Below are 17,297 nucleotides of genomic sequence, written 5' to 3'. Positions count from 1 at the left end.
TCAATGTCGTCATTTAGCGAAAATTTAGGGGGGGGGGGGCAAAACCAAGTCTTCCCTGGGGGACTGAAACCCCTAGCTACCCCTCAGCGAATGACACCAGTGTCATTCTCGTCTGGTGTAGCTGGGACATTAATCACAAATATACACTTGTTATAATTTCGTATGGCGAAAGTCCATTTAATTTCATTTACAATTTAGTTGTAAACCACAGAATTACATTGCCAATTAATTTTTAAGGAATTTTGGTATGTATAGGCTTCATGAATTGGCAGTATACTGTATGACTCTTAGCAAATAGCTGCACTGCTACTGTGGGAGCTGCCATTGGGGGGGGGGATTTGTTGGAGATTGTCGTCTAAGCTTTTGACATACAACAAGATTGCTATTGATGAAAAGACTCTCATAGTTTGCTTATAATCGTAATCTCTTGCGCCTTTTAAATAACATTTGACTTAAAAAAAACACTAGAAATTTTTTTTTTCTTTTCTTTTTTTGTATGTGTGTGTAAAGAACATACATAATCAACCTTGTTCTGGCACTGAAAGATTTGCACTTAACGGGTACTCGAAATTCTCCAAGTTAAATTGTTGAGACAAAAATCGACATACATTCTTGCGCACATTTGGAACCATAACAATAACAGTCTGTTTTTCCGCCTCCACTCCAAATCTCCATTTAATTACAATAAATTTAACACAAGACCTCCACAAAATATGGAGTCTCGTGGTGCCCAATCGGTGACTATGGGCCCAACCAGTTTGAAACCCCTTCCTGTCCTACTGTGTAATGTGGCCCTCTGTCTGTCTCGAATTTTTTGACTTGAAAACAGCACTGCAAATATGCAATTATTCGATTGCTTGAGTATATGCCTACCTTGTACCTTTAAAGAGGTTGCAGAATCAAACTATGGGATTCAATGACCTATTAAACTTGTTGTTACTTGCTGTAAACTCAAATTATGGAGTTCGATATCAACTAATCTTATCATCTCCTGTATACATTTTTGGAAAAATTGGAAGCATACAAGCTCCCGACAAAATTTATAATTAAGATTCAAACATTCCAATTTTAAAATCTCACCGCGTGAAAGAATTTCACGTTTTTTTTTTATTTTTGTTGTTATTTCATGATTTTTGTAATACTCAGTGAATTTTGGAAATCTTCGAGATAAACATAAATTCCAGTCGCTCGGAATGCCGATATCAAATGTCATTTATGAATATTCCTACTACACAGAACTCACTACAGCACCAAGCCCCTTGAAGCCAACAAAGCTACCCAAGCTCTCTGTCTTCCCCAATATATTCAAAGCTTCACTCTACATCATCCGACGTGATCTCAATTTTGTTTAAATCCTTTCCCTGTTCTCATCCCATTTGGGGACGAAGTGCTTCTCGTTTGGTTCGAGATGGAAGGCCAAAAAGAACAATCTTCGGCTGTCGGTCATCCTTCATTTGTAAAACATGGCCTAGATATCTTAAACTTTCATTCATTATAGCCCTAGAAAATGGGAGCGAACCACATTTTTGCAGAGCTTACTGTTTAATATACGGCTAGTCCAAACAGTACTAGACAATTCCTTTAGAAAATATCTAACAAATCTTCCGCAGCCTTCTGAAACGCCCACGTTCGTTCCAGTCATGCTTGACCATTGTCATGGCTTCCAATATTCTAATCCTAGTTGCAGACTTATCTTCCTGTACTTCAAACTTTTTTCAACTCCGAAAAATACCATGCGCCTTAGCCATTCTACTTTTTAGATTTTAACACAATAATGATATACCAGAGTAGATGTCAACCAGAGTAGATGTGAAACTTAAATTGGATATGCAAATCAAGCTTGAATCGAATAAAAATAACTACAAACAAGATTTCTGTTCGTTTTAAGTTTCATTTATACTTCAATATCAAAATATTTTTTTTTCGTTTTAAGCTTGATTTTCATATTCAATATAAGCAATATTCGCGTTAAGGTCTATTTATTCATTTGTATTATTACTTGTTGTATCTTTTTTCCTAGGACTGTTTATTTAATTTCTGTTCGTTTTGGGTTTCATTTATTCTGCAATAGTAATTTCTGGTCGTTTTGAGTTTGAATTTTTACAGGTATTTGTATCTCCTGAGCTTAAATTTAAAATGGCCTTTACTTTTCTTTGAAAACTTATTTTTCGAAATGTTTTTTTAATTAATTTTTGTTCGTTTTTGATTGCAAAAAGTTTCAAGTTTTATGACATGGGGGGGGGGGGTTGCTTACTGTCCGATTATTCTTGACTTTAAAAAATGGATCTAGAACTTTCAATTTAAACCGAATGAGGCTTTTTTCAAAGTCTATGCGATTACCTCTTTGATAAAAATCTTATATGTGAACAATAGATAGCTTGCATAACTTGTGGACAGCGATTGACAACAATGAATGGATTGAAAAAATAGCACTCATAAAAGAGTTTAGACCATTTCACTTGCTGACACAAGAGAATCCAGACAGTTTGGAATTGACCTTAATAGGATTTTGTGTGCCAGAGCAATTTTGTATCTATCACAGAGTATGTATTTTAACCTTGAAGTTGGATAATTATAATAGATTTACTATGTGTTCTTCCCATACAAAACTTTACCTTATTAAAGTCTCTGGGGTGGCAACGGCGTACTTGACATAAAGAAGAAAACTTTAACGCAGACAGTAGGAGAGGGGGAGAGTAGACTCATCCAATACGGGGCGGAACTTCACTAATCTCCGTTCCCGATTTAGGAGATTAGACAGACTCATTGGGCTGTAGATGTTGGACCGTTTGAGTTGTGGAAGACGTTAAAATACTCAAAAACCCTTTATATTTTCAGTTATTGCAGGATTGATTCATAGATTGTGGAATGGTGAGCCCCCCGGGCCATCATTTGGGTGAGCCTCAACTCATAATATGCAATTTTGATTAATTATTCCGTGTTATGTGCATGTATTATTCTATATATGTTGTTTTGAGTTATACTTTTATCGCATTGCGTTCATTTTTAAGCCTTGAGATAAAAACTGAAACCTTAGCGTAGACAATGGTGGGGGGGGAGTCTCCCCCCTCACATGCATAATTGAGCTGCCACTGAGAAACTAATACGAATGAAAATAATCTGTCTTTTGAAAATGTCTTTTTTCAAAAGACACGAACAAAATCGTCTAAAGGAACCTCAAGTGCTATCTCTGACATTTCCGTTGATTCTTTATTCCCGTTACTTTCAGATGTAAAATTTAGAATATTATCGAATGGGTTTAGTCGTTCCCTCCCTGAATAACTGATGTTTGGAAAACCCACCCCTGGGAAATTCCTCCCCCCTCAAAGAACATTTTCTTTTCCTGCTAATAATTCCCCGCGTTAAATTCCTCCCAGCAGAAATTTATTTATTAATTTACATTAATATCAGCACTAAATTTATTTATTAATTTACATTAATATCTTTTGTATGTTTGTTTGCATTGATTGTTTATTTAATGATTTTTTGATTGTTTATATGCCCCCAGGGCATAACTTACAACGCCTACCCCCGGGCCCTGGTGGGCTGTGTCGACACCGGAGTTTTTTTTATCAGAACTTTGAACTATTTTAACAAAATGTCTATCTAAAAATTAGGGCGTGGGCATTTAGGGCGTGGAGGAGCGGGGGAGGGGGGGCTAGTTGCCCTTCAATCTCTTTTGACCCTTAAAAAGTGAACAAGAACTTTCAATTTCCAATCAAAGGAGCCCTCTCTAAAGTTTATACGAGCATCCCTTCCATAAGAAATAATGGGAAGGATTCGGAGAATCTTTAAATTACAACCCTTGCCCTGAGGGCTGTGGGGGAATTGTCATCCTCAAAGACCTAATTTACAGAACTTAAAAATACGATTAATAAAATGGTTGTCTCAAAATTTTGATTGGATGTGTTTGGGGAAAAGGTGGCGTGAGAGGGGGGTTAGTTGCCCTCAAATTACTTTCGACTATGAAAAAGGGCACTAGTCCTTTGAATTTCCAATCGAATGAGCCTTTTTTGAAGTTTCTACGACACCGCCTACTATAAAAACCTTATATGCCCCCAGGGTATAACTTAAAACCCTTGCCTTGAGGGTTGTGGGGGAGTGTCCTCCTCAAAAACATATTTTCTATCTGAAAATCAGCTATGCTGATCAAATGGCTATCTCAAAAGTTTGATTTAATGTGTTTGGGGAAATGATGGGCGTGGGGGGAGGGCTATTTGCCCTCTAATCACTTTCGATTATTAAAAGGGCACTAGCCCTTTGAATTTCCAATCGAATGAGCCTTTTTTGAAGTTTCTACAACAACGCTTTTTATAAAAAACCTTAAATGCCCCCAGGGTATAACTTAAAACCCTTGCCCTGAGGTTTGTGGGGGATTGTCCTCCTCAAAAACATATTTTCTATCTGGAAATCAACTACGCTGAACAAAATGTCTATCTCAAAATTTTGATTGGATTTGTTTGGAGGAATGATAGGCGTGGGGGGGCTAGTTGCCCTCCATTCACTTTCGACTATTAAAAAGGGCACTATCCCTTTGAATTTCAAATCGAATGAGCCTTTTTCGAATTTTCTATGACAACACCTTCTATAAAACCTTGTATGCCCACAAGGCATATCTCAAAACTCTTGCTCTGAGCGTTGTGAGGAAGTGTCCTCCTCAAAAATATAATGTCAACCTTGAAATCAACTACGCTGAACGAAATGGCTATCTCATAATTTGGATTAGATGTGTCTGGGGGAATGAGTAGCGTGAGGTCGGGGGCTAGCTGTCCTTCAATAATTATCGACTATTAAAAAGGGCAATAGAACTCTCGATTTCCAATCGAATGAGCCCCCTTTGAAGTTTCTACGACGACCCCTTCCATTTGAAGTGCCTCTGGGAAAGAAAAAAATAATAATATAACATTGGAGCCGTATGGCCTTTACTATAGGCAACGCTACAGCGTTGCCTCTGAAAGGTCATCTTGAGAACAACAGATGAGTTTCTTCAGTCTTAGACAAGATTTGGGCTACTTTTGGAGTATTTCGGACGAGTCTTCATTTTCTCGTCATTATCACTGACTGGTTAAAATTAATACCCATCGGAAAATTATGACAAAAAGGAAGACTGACCTTTAAGTTTTTCATAAAATTTATGTCTAGTCAAGTGAATTTATACTGAAAGTTAGGCAACCAATGATGATGGTGAGGAAACGTGGGACTGTTTGGGATTGATCCTCATGATGGAGTTGAACTAGTATATGGTCCTCAAATCCATCCATTGGACTATCCAGACCAAAGGAACCTTAATGCTATTCTCGGATAAAATGGAAGTATCATTTTTAGGTATATAACGTCATTAAACACTAGTGTTAATGTTAATACTCACTAACTGGGATGTTTTCTTAAATAAAAGTTAGTAAACGCCGGTTTCCTAACTTTTATACGCCGGAGTGTTTAAACACTTCGAATTAAGTTCTACCCAGTTATGTTTCGGATTGTGCAGGAAAAGGTCAACTGTATATTTGAAGTTTTCTTTTTTTAAATCGCAATTTACTTTTGCTCTACATGGTTTTTATTTTCTTGTCTTTTTTTTCGTTTAAATGATTAGTTTTATATAGTTTGACTCTCAGATTTAAAATCATAAATTTTATTTTTATTTGTACTGAAATCGCATTGTCGCTTAAACAGGTGCATATATATATATATATATATATATATATATATATATATATATATATATATATATATATATATATATATATATATATATATATATATATATATATATATATATATATAATATGTATATATATTTAGTACCGGGAGTCCGGCGGCGTCCCCGCCGGAAGCCCCAGCACTTGGCATGTGGCAGGCTTCTATATGTGGATTCTCGTTGTCGCTTGTCCTCTAACCGCAGTCTATTTGAGTCTGCAGCTTCTACATATGGATTCTCATTGTCGCTTGTTTTCTAACCACAGACCTGAGCCTCTCCAGGTTGTTGACCCATTGTGAATTTAATTTGTTCGGGCTTTTCTCTTGGTCTTATCATGTTTAATAGTTCAGGTGGTTCCAAAGAATCATCATTTGTATTCTGATCGCAATCATTTTTAGTTTTGACACGTTTTGACTCTCGCTGTCGCTTATATTCTAATCCCATTTTTCTTTTTTCTTCATTTTGGATTTTCGTTATTTCATACAGTTTTCCAATGCTCATTTCTTTAGCTGCCCGTATTGGTCTAGTCTTACACGATAGTCCAGGTTGTAGATTTGTTCAGATGGTGGGACAAAAACTTCCTTTTCCTTCAACGAATTATCATTTACAACACTTGTAAATTTTCGTTTTTGGGTCAATTTTAAAATTCAACTTCATTCATGAATTAAATTTTTTAATTTGCTTTGCAGTTTTTTTAAAGGGTTGTATTTCTCAATCAAATAAGAAAAGTTGCTTATTTTGAAAGCAAATTGGATTATTTTCTAAAAAAAAAACAAAAAAAAAACAGACAGTGAATAGACAATAGACTTTTAATAGACAGTGATTTTCACAAACAGTGATACAATTTCACAAAAAAATACTAGATATTTCGGTCACAGGCGTGTCTTTCCAAAAACTATCACACAAGTATTTGTCCAATAAGAGAGTCATATTTACTCCAGCTATTTACCCGTGCCATTTAAACATTTGCCTCTCAATTACTTGGACCATCTGTTTTGGCTTTTTTCTACAATTAGCAAAGTCTTGATGCCTACTGCAAAATCCGCTGATTTTGAACTGAAAATCTAGTATTTTCAAATCAAATCTCTTATTGGACAAATACTTGTGTGTTAGTTTTTGGAAAGGGGCACGCCTGCCTAGAGTCTCAGGCAGGTTGACCAAGAATTTAGAATTGACATAGGACCATTAGTTTTCCTGGAATGAGAGGCAAACAAGGCATGACTGCCTATGGTCTTAGGAAGGTTGATCAAGAATTTAGAATTGACACAGGACCATTAATTTGCTTGAAATAACAGGCAAACAATCCTTTAAAGCCATCTTCATCTTCAAAATAGTACCTATTCATTGCTTAAGCTAAGCCCAGCATTTTGAGCAAATTTCAATTTTTCACAAATTTTTGGGTCACTTGCCCGAGACTCTGAGCTGGTGGGTGCCCCCAAATATTGTTCCAAATTCCTCTCTCAATTTAGCACTTGTTCACAGATTTCCACCGTCACCAATCACTTTCCGAATAGTATCTATTCAGTGCCTCTGCTCAGTCCAGCATTCTGAGCAAATTTCAACTTTTCATGAATTTTTGGGTTACCCGTGCCGTTTAAACATTTGCCTCTCAATTACTCGGACTATCTGTCTTGGCTTTTTCTGCAGTTAGCCATGTCTTGATGACTAGTGCAAAATACTTGATTTTCAATTCAAATCGGTTAGGCATCAGTGACCGTCATCAGTAGTAAGACTAAACTAAAACAATTAAAAACAGTAGTTTATATACGAGATTGTAGAAGAAAATCCTGCTGGTTGATAACGTTTGCATGTTTTTTCTGAGTGTCTATATATTAATAAACATTTTTGGTCGTTATATAGCTCGTTTTCAATTTGTACTGTCCATCTTCACTTGATTTGGAAAAATTGGCTCCAACTTTGCCCTCCCCCCCCCCCAGGATTCTGACGAAATTATGCCACTGAGTCTGAGTCCTCCAAAATCCACATTTCTTTATAAATTTCTTGGCACTTCCTACGCAGATTATCAAGTATTTTCCTGTTTTGTAACTCTCCCCCCCCCCCCCCCCAAAAAAAGAAGGGGGGCTAAGTTCCGTTCTTCATATACCACTGCTAAAGATCCCTTGTTATAGCATTTCTGTTGTACATATACCAAACACTTCAGCTATTTACCTTCTTAACTCCAGGAACAAGGCCGATACTCGGCGATTTTTCACAAAATTTCCTCAAACATCCTTTCCTTCGTGTCTTCGCCGTCACAAAAACTCACACAAATAGGAATAAAAAAAAATGAACGTCTTGTTCCCCACTGTTGTTTATTACGCAGTTTTGCCAGACACCAAGTACTTTCAATGGTTTTATGTGTCGTTGTATTCTTCACTATTTACTGTCCATACCCTTATTTGTAAATCCCTCAATATGCTTGCCAGGGAATAGGAAAAATAGTATTTTCTTGTGGACTTTAGATTAGATTAATTTATTACAAAAACGAACTAGTTAAACATGATCCATAGGTAACCACCCATGGGAAGCCATAAATGCACTGGCACTGGGCGGTTACCACAAACTAATTCAACATACTTAAAAAATAACTTTTAAATTTATAAGTAAATTTTAAACTTCATTTTCGCACATAATGATGAGCATTCACAAAAAACACAGAAGGAAAAAATAGAAGAAGAAGATAATAACAAAAGAAAATAAATACTAACATAAATCTTCAATCTCTGAATCCTAGGTCCTCACCCCCCTAACAAAAAAATCTTTACTTTTGTTTGAACAAATGCTGGTGTTCAGCCGCCTCAACACTATTTGGGAGGGAATTCCATATCCCCTGACCCAGATGTTTCATTTGAAATCCAGTACGACTTCCACTGTACGCCTGGTAGTCACGAACTTGTCCCACATTCATCACCTTTAATTTCCTAAAACAAGCTACTGTATTATTAGTTTCTTTAACGTACCCCCCTATCAAACGGACTGCCTTATTCTGTAATACCTGTACACGCCTAAAATTGTCAAAAAAATTGCTAGCCCATAACACACAGCCGTACGATATGTAGGGGCTAATATCGCGTGATAAAGAAGCAACATCACCCGACCTGGTACGAAGTGCTTCAGTCGACGTATAATTCCAAGGCCTCTTGCAACTTTTGATGCCACAAGATCACTGTGACGTTTCCAAGACATTTTGTAGTCTAGGTAAAAACCTAGATACGTCATTAATTTAACCTGTTCTAGAGAATTACCAGAAATCATATTCGCCCACCGAGATCTATGGACTTACCAATTCAACTAAAAACCATAAAACTTGTCTTTTTACATTAACCGCCAACATATTTAAAGACGTAAACAGACTTAAATAATTTAATACCATATTTACATTATTAATTAACTCATCCATAGAAACACCACGAAAAGAATATGCAGTGTCGTCTGTGAAATGTAAGACACGAATCACAAAGGTAAAATTCATAGTATCTACTACTACTACTACTACCGCAGCACCTAGCTGCCTCAGGGCAACACAGCTACGCACGCTCCTCCTCCACCCCACTCTATTAAAAGCCTCCCTTTTTTCACCCGTCCATGAAGTTCTTAATTCCTTTAAAGCTTTCTTTATGGCGTCCTCCCACCCCAGAAGAGGACGACCTGCTTTCTGTTTAGCCCTAGACGGTTGGCCGAAAAGGACCATCTTTGGCAATACGTCATTGTTCATCCGCAAAACGTGCCCTAGCCACCTCAACCTTTCTTTGATTATAGCCCTAGAGAGCGGTATTGAACCACATTTTTCGTATAGCCTATTGTTTGAAATACGGTTAGTCAGCCGGGTACCCAGAACAATTCTTTAGCAATCTCTCTGGAAAACATGTAGCAAATCTTCATCCGCTTTTCGGAGCGCCTATGCTTCAGAGCCATATTTGACCACTGTCATCGCTGTAGCTTCTAATATTCTAATCTTGGTTTGCAGACTTATCATTCTATTCTTCCAAACTTTTTTTTAACTGTAAAAAAGCACCCTGAGCCTTGGCTATTCTACTTTTGACATCTTCACTGCTCCAGCCATCTTTAAATTACTATTTAAATTACTCCAACCAGCTTCTAATTACTATAATAATAAAGTCAAAGATCTATATTCTAACAAGCCCAAGCAATGGTACAGAAAAATTAAAGAAATATGCGGAAAAGTCCTTCCGAAATTGATTTTCATCTCCCTGAACCCCCTAATAAGACTGCCAACGATCTGAACTTGTACCTTGCTTCCATCGTTCAAAGTCTCCCTCCTTTCACTGGCTCAAGTCCAACTATTCCTAACAATACTTCCATCCCCCTTATTTCTCCCTCTGATGCTATAAATAAAATCCTAAAACTAGGAAAATCAAGTATTTGTCCCCTAGAAACCTCAGTTGACTTAATTAAACCCTTTTTAGAGACCACTGTTGACCTTTTATCACACATTTTACACCAGATCACAAAACTTGATAGATTCCCAAGCTGCTGAAAACAAAATTTTATAAGACCTATCTCTAAAAATTGCGCCAGTCTGACTTTCGCCAACATTCGCCCCATTACGCTCACTTCTGTTTTTTCCAAACTTTATGAAGGTTTCCTCTGTGACTGGCTTAAGGATAAAATTTGTTCGCGTATTGACACCCGGCAGTTTGGTAACTTAAAGAAAACTTCCACCACCCATTACCTTGTGCACTTAATGCATACCATCGTAAGTAACCTTGATAAACCAAATGTATGACTGAACCTTGTCGTAGTTGATTTCCTAAAAGCTTTTGACCTGGTTGATCACACCACCCTAATTCGATCACTCCTGGTTAACTTTAAACTTGATCCTCTGTTAGTAAGTATTGTTATATCGTTTCTTTCAAATAGATCCCAAGTTGTTAAATACAAAAATATTTTCTCTAACCCCCTCCCTATATATTGTGGAATTCCTCAAGGAACCTTATTGGGACCACTTTTATTTCTAGTCATGATTAATGATATTGGTAAGGAGTTCCCCCATAGGTGGAAATACGTGGATGACTTGACGATCCTCGAAGTATGTCACAGGAATATTAAAAGTGACCCCCTTGAAATTCTAACCCACATTTCGGATGAAGCTAAGAACCTAAATATGAAAGTAAATACCACTAAATCAAATATAATTACGATAAATTTCTTGAAATCTATTCCCGCCTTCCTTGACCCTATACCCTCAGATATATCTGTGTCTTCCTTTAAATTACTTGGGGTTACAATTTTCTCTAATTTAAAGTGGGATATGCACGTGAAAGATACTGTCCGTAGAGCTAATGTGTCCATGTCTCTCCTTAAGCTCTTGAATTAATTTTAACATCCCCCCATCCCAGTCTTTAAGGATTTATACTTCCTTTGTCCGCCTGCAGCTTGAATATGTTTGTCCAGTATGGCATCCTGGCATCTCCAGTGATGAATCAGATAAAATTGAATCTATTCAAAAAAGAGCCCTAAGACTGATTTTTAAAGAAACTTTGGTACCATATTCACTCCTTCTAAAAAAGGCCAAGCTGGTAACTCTTGAGCACAGGAGAGGAACGCTGTGCCTCCGTTTTGCAAAAAATGCAATAATAAACCCTCGCACGGAAAACATTTTCCCCAAAAGACACTCCCCATCCAGACACCGCCTGCCACGTACTGTTTCTGAACCCATTCCTATCTTGTCCCCCATCCGTTGTTTAACCTCCAGATATGAAAAAACCTTTGTCCCCTTTATTACTGATCAAATAAACCACTAGTTTTTTTTTTTTTTTTTTTTTTTTTTTTTTTTTTTTTTTTACTGGTGATGCCCATGCTGGTGTCCGTTCGGCTCTTCCGTTCCCTCCCCTTTTTATATAATCTCTTTTAAACCTTTTTAACATTATTTTTATCTCAATTTTTTTTTGGTTTTGTTTTAATTTGTGCCTTTTTAACCTTCTTATATTTGACACTTTTTGTTAGACTAATGAATGGCTTTGCCTTTCTGATATTGTTGTTTTTGGCATTGTTTAGCCAGTTTTTTAGTTGTTGTGCTATTTATGTCTTTTTTTATTATATGACCCCGAAATGCGAATTCGGCCCTTCGGGGCTTGTGATAGCCATTTTTTGAAATAAATATCTTATCTTATCTTTACTGATAATACTACCAAGGTAAGTGAAGCTGTTCACCTGATCGATCTTTTCATTATCCAACTTCACCTTTTCATCTTCTCTTATTCCTAGCCTTATTGACTTAGTCTTTTTAACATTAATTTTCAAACCTATTCTAGCACCCTGAACTCGCAAAACCTCCAAAAATTTCATTCATTTTGCTCACACTTTCATCTAGGGTGCTTAAATCATCAGCATAATCTAGTTCCAGGAGACTTTTTCCTCCTCATTTGATTCTGTGGTCTCCATTGCCTTTCCTGTGCTCCTTATGACAAAATCTATCAAAATAATCCATACACAGGGAGATAGCCTACAATCCTGTTTAACTCCTGATTTAATACAAAACCAGCTGCTAACCTCATTTCCTACCTTATCTACAGCAGTGTTACTCTCATTCGTAGCAATAATCACTTTAATGTATTTGTCTGGTATACCATACAAGGATAAAACCTTTACTAAAGCTCTTCTGTCAACAGAATCGAACGCTTGCTCATAATCTATAAAACTGAGGACCAAAGGTGTTTGAAAACTCAGGCACTTCTCAATTATTAACCCAAGAGTGAAAATTTGGTCGATATATCCTCTAACTTTTCTAAAACCGCACTGTTCTTCTCTTAAAACTTTGTCTACGGCATCTCTCAGTCGTAAAAAGTATCATATTACTAAGTAATTTACTACCTGCAGAGAGACTAATCCCTCGATAATCACCACACTCACTTTTATCACCTTTCTTATAATGTGGCTTAATTAAGGTTTTCCTGAAATTGTTAGGTAGATAAACCAAACATAAAAGCGGACCCAGCACAGAACCCTGCGGAACACCACAATTCACAAGATATGGACTAGAGGTTACACTATCAGTTACAGCCTTTAATGACCTCCCTTTAAAAAAGAATCAAACCAATTCAAACAAGCCCCTTTAACCCCTAAAAGCTTTAATCTATTTAATAAAATACTAAAATCAACCGTATCAAATGCCTTTTTAAATTCTATAAAAACAGTGAGAGGTATTTTTCCACCATCAAAGCACTGATTCACAAAATCACATAGGTGTAACACCGCAGGTGTAGTTGCGTGACTTCTGTAGAAGCCAAACCGAGTATGACTAAGGATACCGTGATGTGTAAAATACTGGTAGAGTTGTTGATGAACAACTTTTTCAAGTATTTGCTAAAAAAAGGGAACGGATTGAGATTGGCCTCCAGTTCTCAATATCAGATGTTGAGCCACCTTTGTGAAGGGGAAAAACCTTGGCTGTTTTGAGACCTTCAGGAAATTAAGATTTAAGATGACGGTCTCGAATAAGATTGCCGGGGCTGGTTTGCAGTCTCGGGGAGCGGAGCATGTCAAACTGAGATTATTAAAAACTTCATCTGAGCTTTACTCACTTTTTTCTTACCAGGGGTAAAACTGAGCTTTTGTATTCTTTAGGAAAATTTATAAGACGAGTACACATTTAGTGGAATTTGGGGCTTTGTATTCGGCCTTGCCTACAAAACCCTCTGAATGCGGACTTGCCTAAAACAACCTCCATCTAAAGTATCTTTTAAATCACTTCACACGTGGAAGATTGAAAGAAATTATATTGAAAGGTTTTTGCTTCTCCCCTTTTCTTTGACATATTCTAATGAAAGGTAAGCTTCTTACGGGAAATATTTCCCAATTTAGTCCAATTTGAAAATTCAAGGACAGAAAAATATAAGAGAGAAAATGCTACAAAAATATTCGAATAATCGTAGCCATAGCAATTTGGTTTATTTTAATTTCATTAGCAAAGAACGGATGATTAATATGATAAAAATAGAACTAACAATGTATTAAAAAAGACTATCAATAAATTCCCACTCACCTAGGATAAATGATGTCAAACAGGTGCCATTTTGAACAAAAACATGTATATAAAAAGGGAAAAGTGGCCTATTAGGAAAATCTGTTCCTTAGTTTGTTCAGGTACATAGACAAGAGGGAAGGGATGGGCGTAAGGCGTGGTTCTCTAGAACTAACAAGACCCTTACAACTTGACTTAATTTTTTGTGTAACTGCAATGTTCCTTGGATTTTATCAAGTACCCCTGCCCCCCACAAAGCATTCTATCTCCTGTGAAAAAAAACTAGTAGGCAGTTTTTCCCTAGGCCTTGTTCTGAAAACTTATTTTTGAGGAACATGACGAGGTTATCAAAAACTAGGTTCTAAACCTTTGTTTGCTATTTTGTCAGTATGTTTAAAGATAAGATTAAAAAAAGGGAGCTCCTTATGATAAAGGATGTCGCCCGGTTATCATTTTTTAACACTAACACACACAGAAGTTAACCTTTTTTACTAATTTTCTTGTTGATTCAATTATTTGTATCTAACTCACTGTCAATTGAAGTCAGATAACTCAACCCCAAATAATAAAACTGAGGGGGAACAAGGATTCTGTATTTTCAACCTATATTTATTGGTGAATAAAACTCTGAATCTAGTCGATTAGAATCATGAGCTCCAAACGAGACAACTATAAGCATGAATTTCAACGTAGAAATATTCCACTTAGTTAACTCCAATAGAAACCTCGGACTAAATGCTTCAGTAAAAACCAGCCTCCACCAGGAGACTAGCAAACAATAGCTCCATGAGAGCACCCAGAGAGCTCACGCATCAAGAATTTAACCAAGTCAACTCAAAATAAGAAGCTTAATTTTCCGAAAACAAAACCTAGGAAATTTCACTTGGATAACGCGATCCAGTCAACTGAATTTAGAGAACTAGGCCCAGTATGTGAATTAAGGGAAATACAAGCAAATTAACCCAGGACAACTCAGCACAGTCACCGACATCGCATCGTGAAATTCAAGACAGACACCTCAATGCAGGAAGCTCAACACAAGTAATGCGTAGAACTCAACACAATTGAGTCAATATATCAGCATTTATAATCGATTTTTAAAGGTTTTTTTTTTAACTAGTTTTCAAAGTGTGAACATCTCAAATAATCAGATTATATTTTCACAATCTTGATGACCTGAGCTGGTTTGCTGGATTGAATTAATTTCGTTGTTACGAAGTGAACTGTTGAAACTGGCTGTTCAACTTAGTTTGGATAATTGGATATTTGTTATTATGAGCGTAGAGATTGGGTTATTAGAACACGGAGGAGAATTAAGCAGGTTCCACTGGGCCACCTAGCCAAAATCACCAACGCATACTGTTGGCCTGTCCCAATAAAGATAAGTATTTTTCTTTTATTATTATCGTTTGTTTGAGGCCTCAGAATTTATATTGGAATATGGCAATATACAAAAGAGGGGATTTGGCCTTTGCTCGTTCCCTGGATTACCCGCTATGGCCGGTTCGGGTGGTCAAACTGATTAACCAATCTGGAAAAACTTTGCGATACACTCGTTTTTGCCATGGGTCCCATGATCTACAGAATGTTGTCGAGGCAAATATGCTGAATATTATGGAAAATTATCCCGTTCCTCTAAAAAAAAGTGCAAAAGGAGTAAAGAATGCTTTCCGTGAATATGAAAATCATCCAGATATTTACATTGAGTTTATATAAAAGGGCAACGAGAAAAGCGGAAATACAGAAGGAACTGCAGTTTTTGTAGACTTAGACACTTCGATTATTCGTAATCAGCTTGACTCTACTCAGCAGAAGTAGAGAAAATTAAAGCAAATTTGATGCAGGACATTCAGAAAAAAGTAATGGAGAAAATTAGTGCGCCAAATGATGGAGCGTCAATAATTGCTCAGTCTAAGAATGCTAAAAATATTCAGCGTATTGTGTCAGAGATATATGATGCAATCACACTAGAATACAGTGGTAAATTTATTCAAATTAAAAATTCCTAGTAGGCCTTAAAGGTCAAATTGAATCTCTTGAATCTCGTGTTGAAAAACGTGAAGAAAAGCTGGACGATTCCGAGCAGGAGAAGCTGCTGGATTCATTAGTATTTTCTGGACTAAAGAAGACACCAGGAGTTGAGTTAAATGTGGCTGTATTTCATAATATTGTGAACAAGATGAGCCTGTCAACTACAACTCAGTCTCAAGTATTAAAGGCTACCAGATTCAGACTTATGAACCCTACTGCCCCCAAGTAATTCTAGTAACGTTGCGGCTCATGTCCTTGTAAAGCTCGTGAATAAAGAAATTGCTTATGGTGTATTTAGACCAAAGTCAAAACTAGCTAAATCAGGAATTTTCGTTAGTGAATACCTGACAAAGAGGAAAACGTCAATCCTAGACGGTGCACATTAATGTTATGTTTAAAAAAATGTTTGGTCTGATCGCTGGCACATTTTTATGCACCAGTAAGGCTATATGAATTAAAAAAGAGTGAAGTCACTTGCTGACACGTTGTGAAATGTTAATTGAGGGGTTGTTTGTTAATTGTATTAGATATAATTTTTTTCCGTTTTCATTTCACCCAACCCCCCCCCCCAAGAGTCTTTTTTTCTTTTTTTTGAGTGTGTGTTTGCTGTTGTTTTATTATTATTATTATTTTGTTGTATTTTTTTTGTTGTATTGCATTTAACCCAATCCCCCCTCCCCAAGTGTCTTTTTTTCTTCTCTTTTTTTATTTTTGTTTTTGAGTGTGTGTTTTGCTGTTGTTTTATTATTATTATTATTTTGTTGTATTTTTTTTTCGTGTCGTTTGGTGTGTTTGATGGTAATTACAATCCATGATGGATAATGATTCAAATAATGCATTAGAAAGATATTTAGAAAATGAGTTCCTGATAGAGGATCATGTTAAAATTCCTGTTGGAGTGGTGATTTTATGCCTAATCAGTTTAAAACTCTATGGCCTAGTACGTTTGTCAGGCCATCAGAGAATGTTTGTAGTTCAGATAAATGTGAACGAATGCTCTTTTCCAGGTTACCAGCTAGAAGTAATGTCTCGGGCTACAATGAATCGTGGTGGCTTTGGGTTTTTGGTAAGGATGAATTTGAGTTTTAAGATAAGGGATGATTTAGTAGTTTGGATTGAAGGTAAGATGGAAAGTTTTTTATTGGAATTAGTAATGAATAATAAGAAGTTGTTAGTTGCTGTGGCATATAGGCCACCAAGTGCTGGTTTGGAGGAGTTTTTTGATGGTTTTGAGGAACTGATGAAAGGAGTGGCAGCTACAGGTTTAGATTTTATTTGTATGGGAGATTTTAATTTATTTTTTAGATTTTAGAACACATAATTTTTTTTTTTTTATTTTATGATTTCATATGATCTTTATCCTTTGCTGAGCATACCCACGAGGATTTCTAGTCATTCTGCTACATTGATTGATAATATCTTTGTAAGTTTAATGTACCTGAATCATAGTTATGCAGATGTTATAATTTACCCTGGTTTGGACCATTTACCGGTTGCTGGAAAGATTACTTGTGTAAAGAAAAAAGCATATACAATAAAAAGAAATAATGTGCGACAGGTGAAAAAAGAGAATTTGGAAAAGTTTGT

Source organism: Artemia sp. Qi Xiang Cuo, chromosome 14 (assembly GCF_049724085.1).
Source record: "Artemia sp. Qi Xiang Cuo chromosome 14, ASM4972408v1, whole genome shotgun sequence".
Classification (NCBI taxonomy): domain Eukaryota; kingdom Metazoa; phylum Arthropoda; class Branchiopoda; order Anostraca; family Artemiidae; genus Artemia; species Artemia sp. Qi Xiang Cuo.
Note: the sequence above shows the minus strand (reverse complement) of the source record.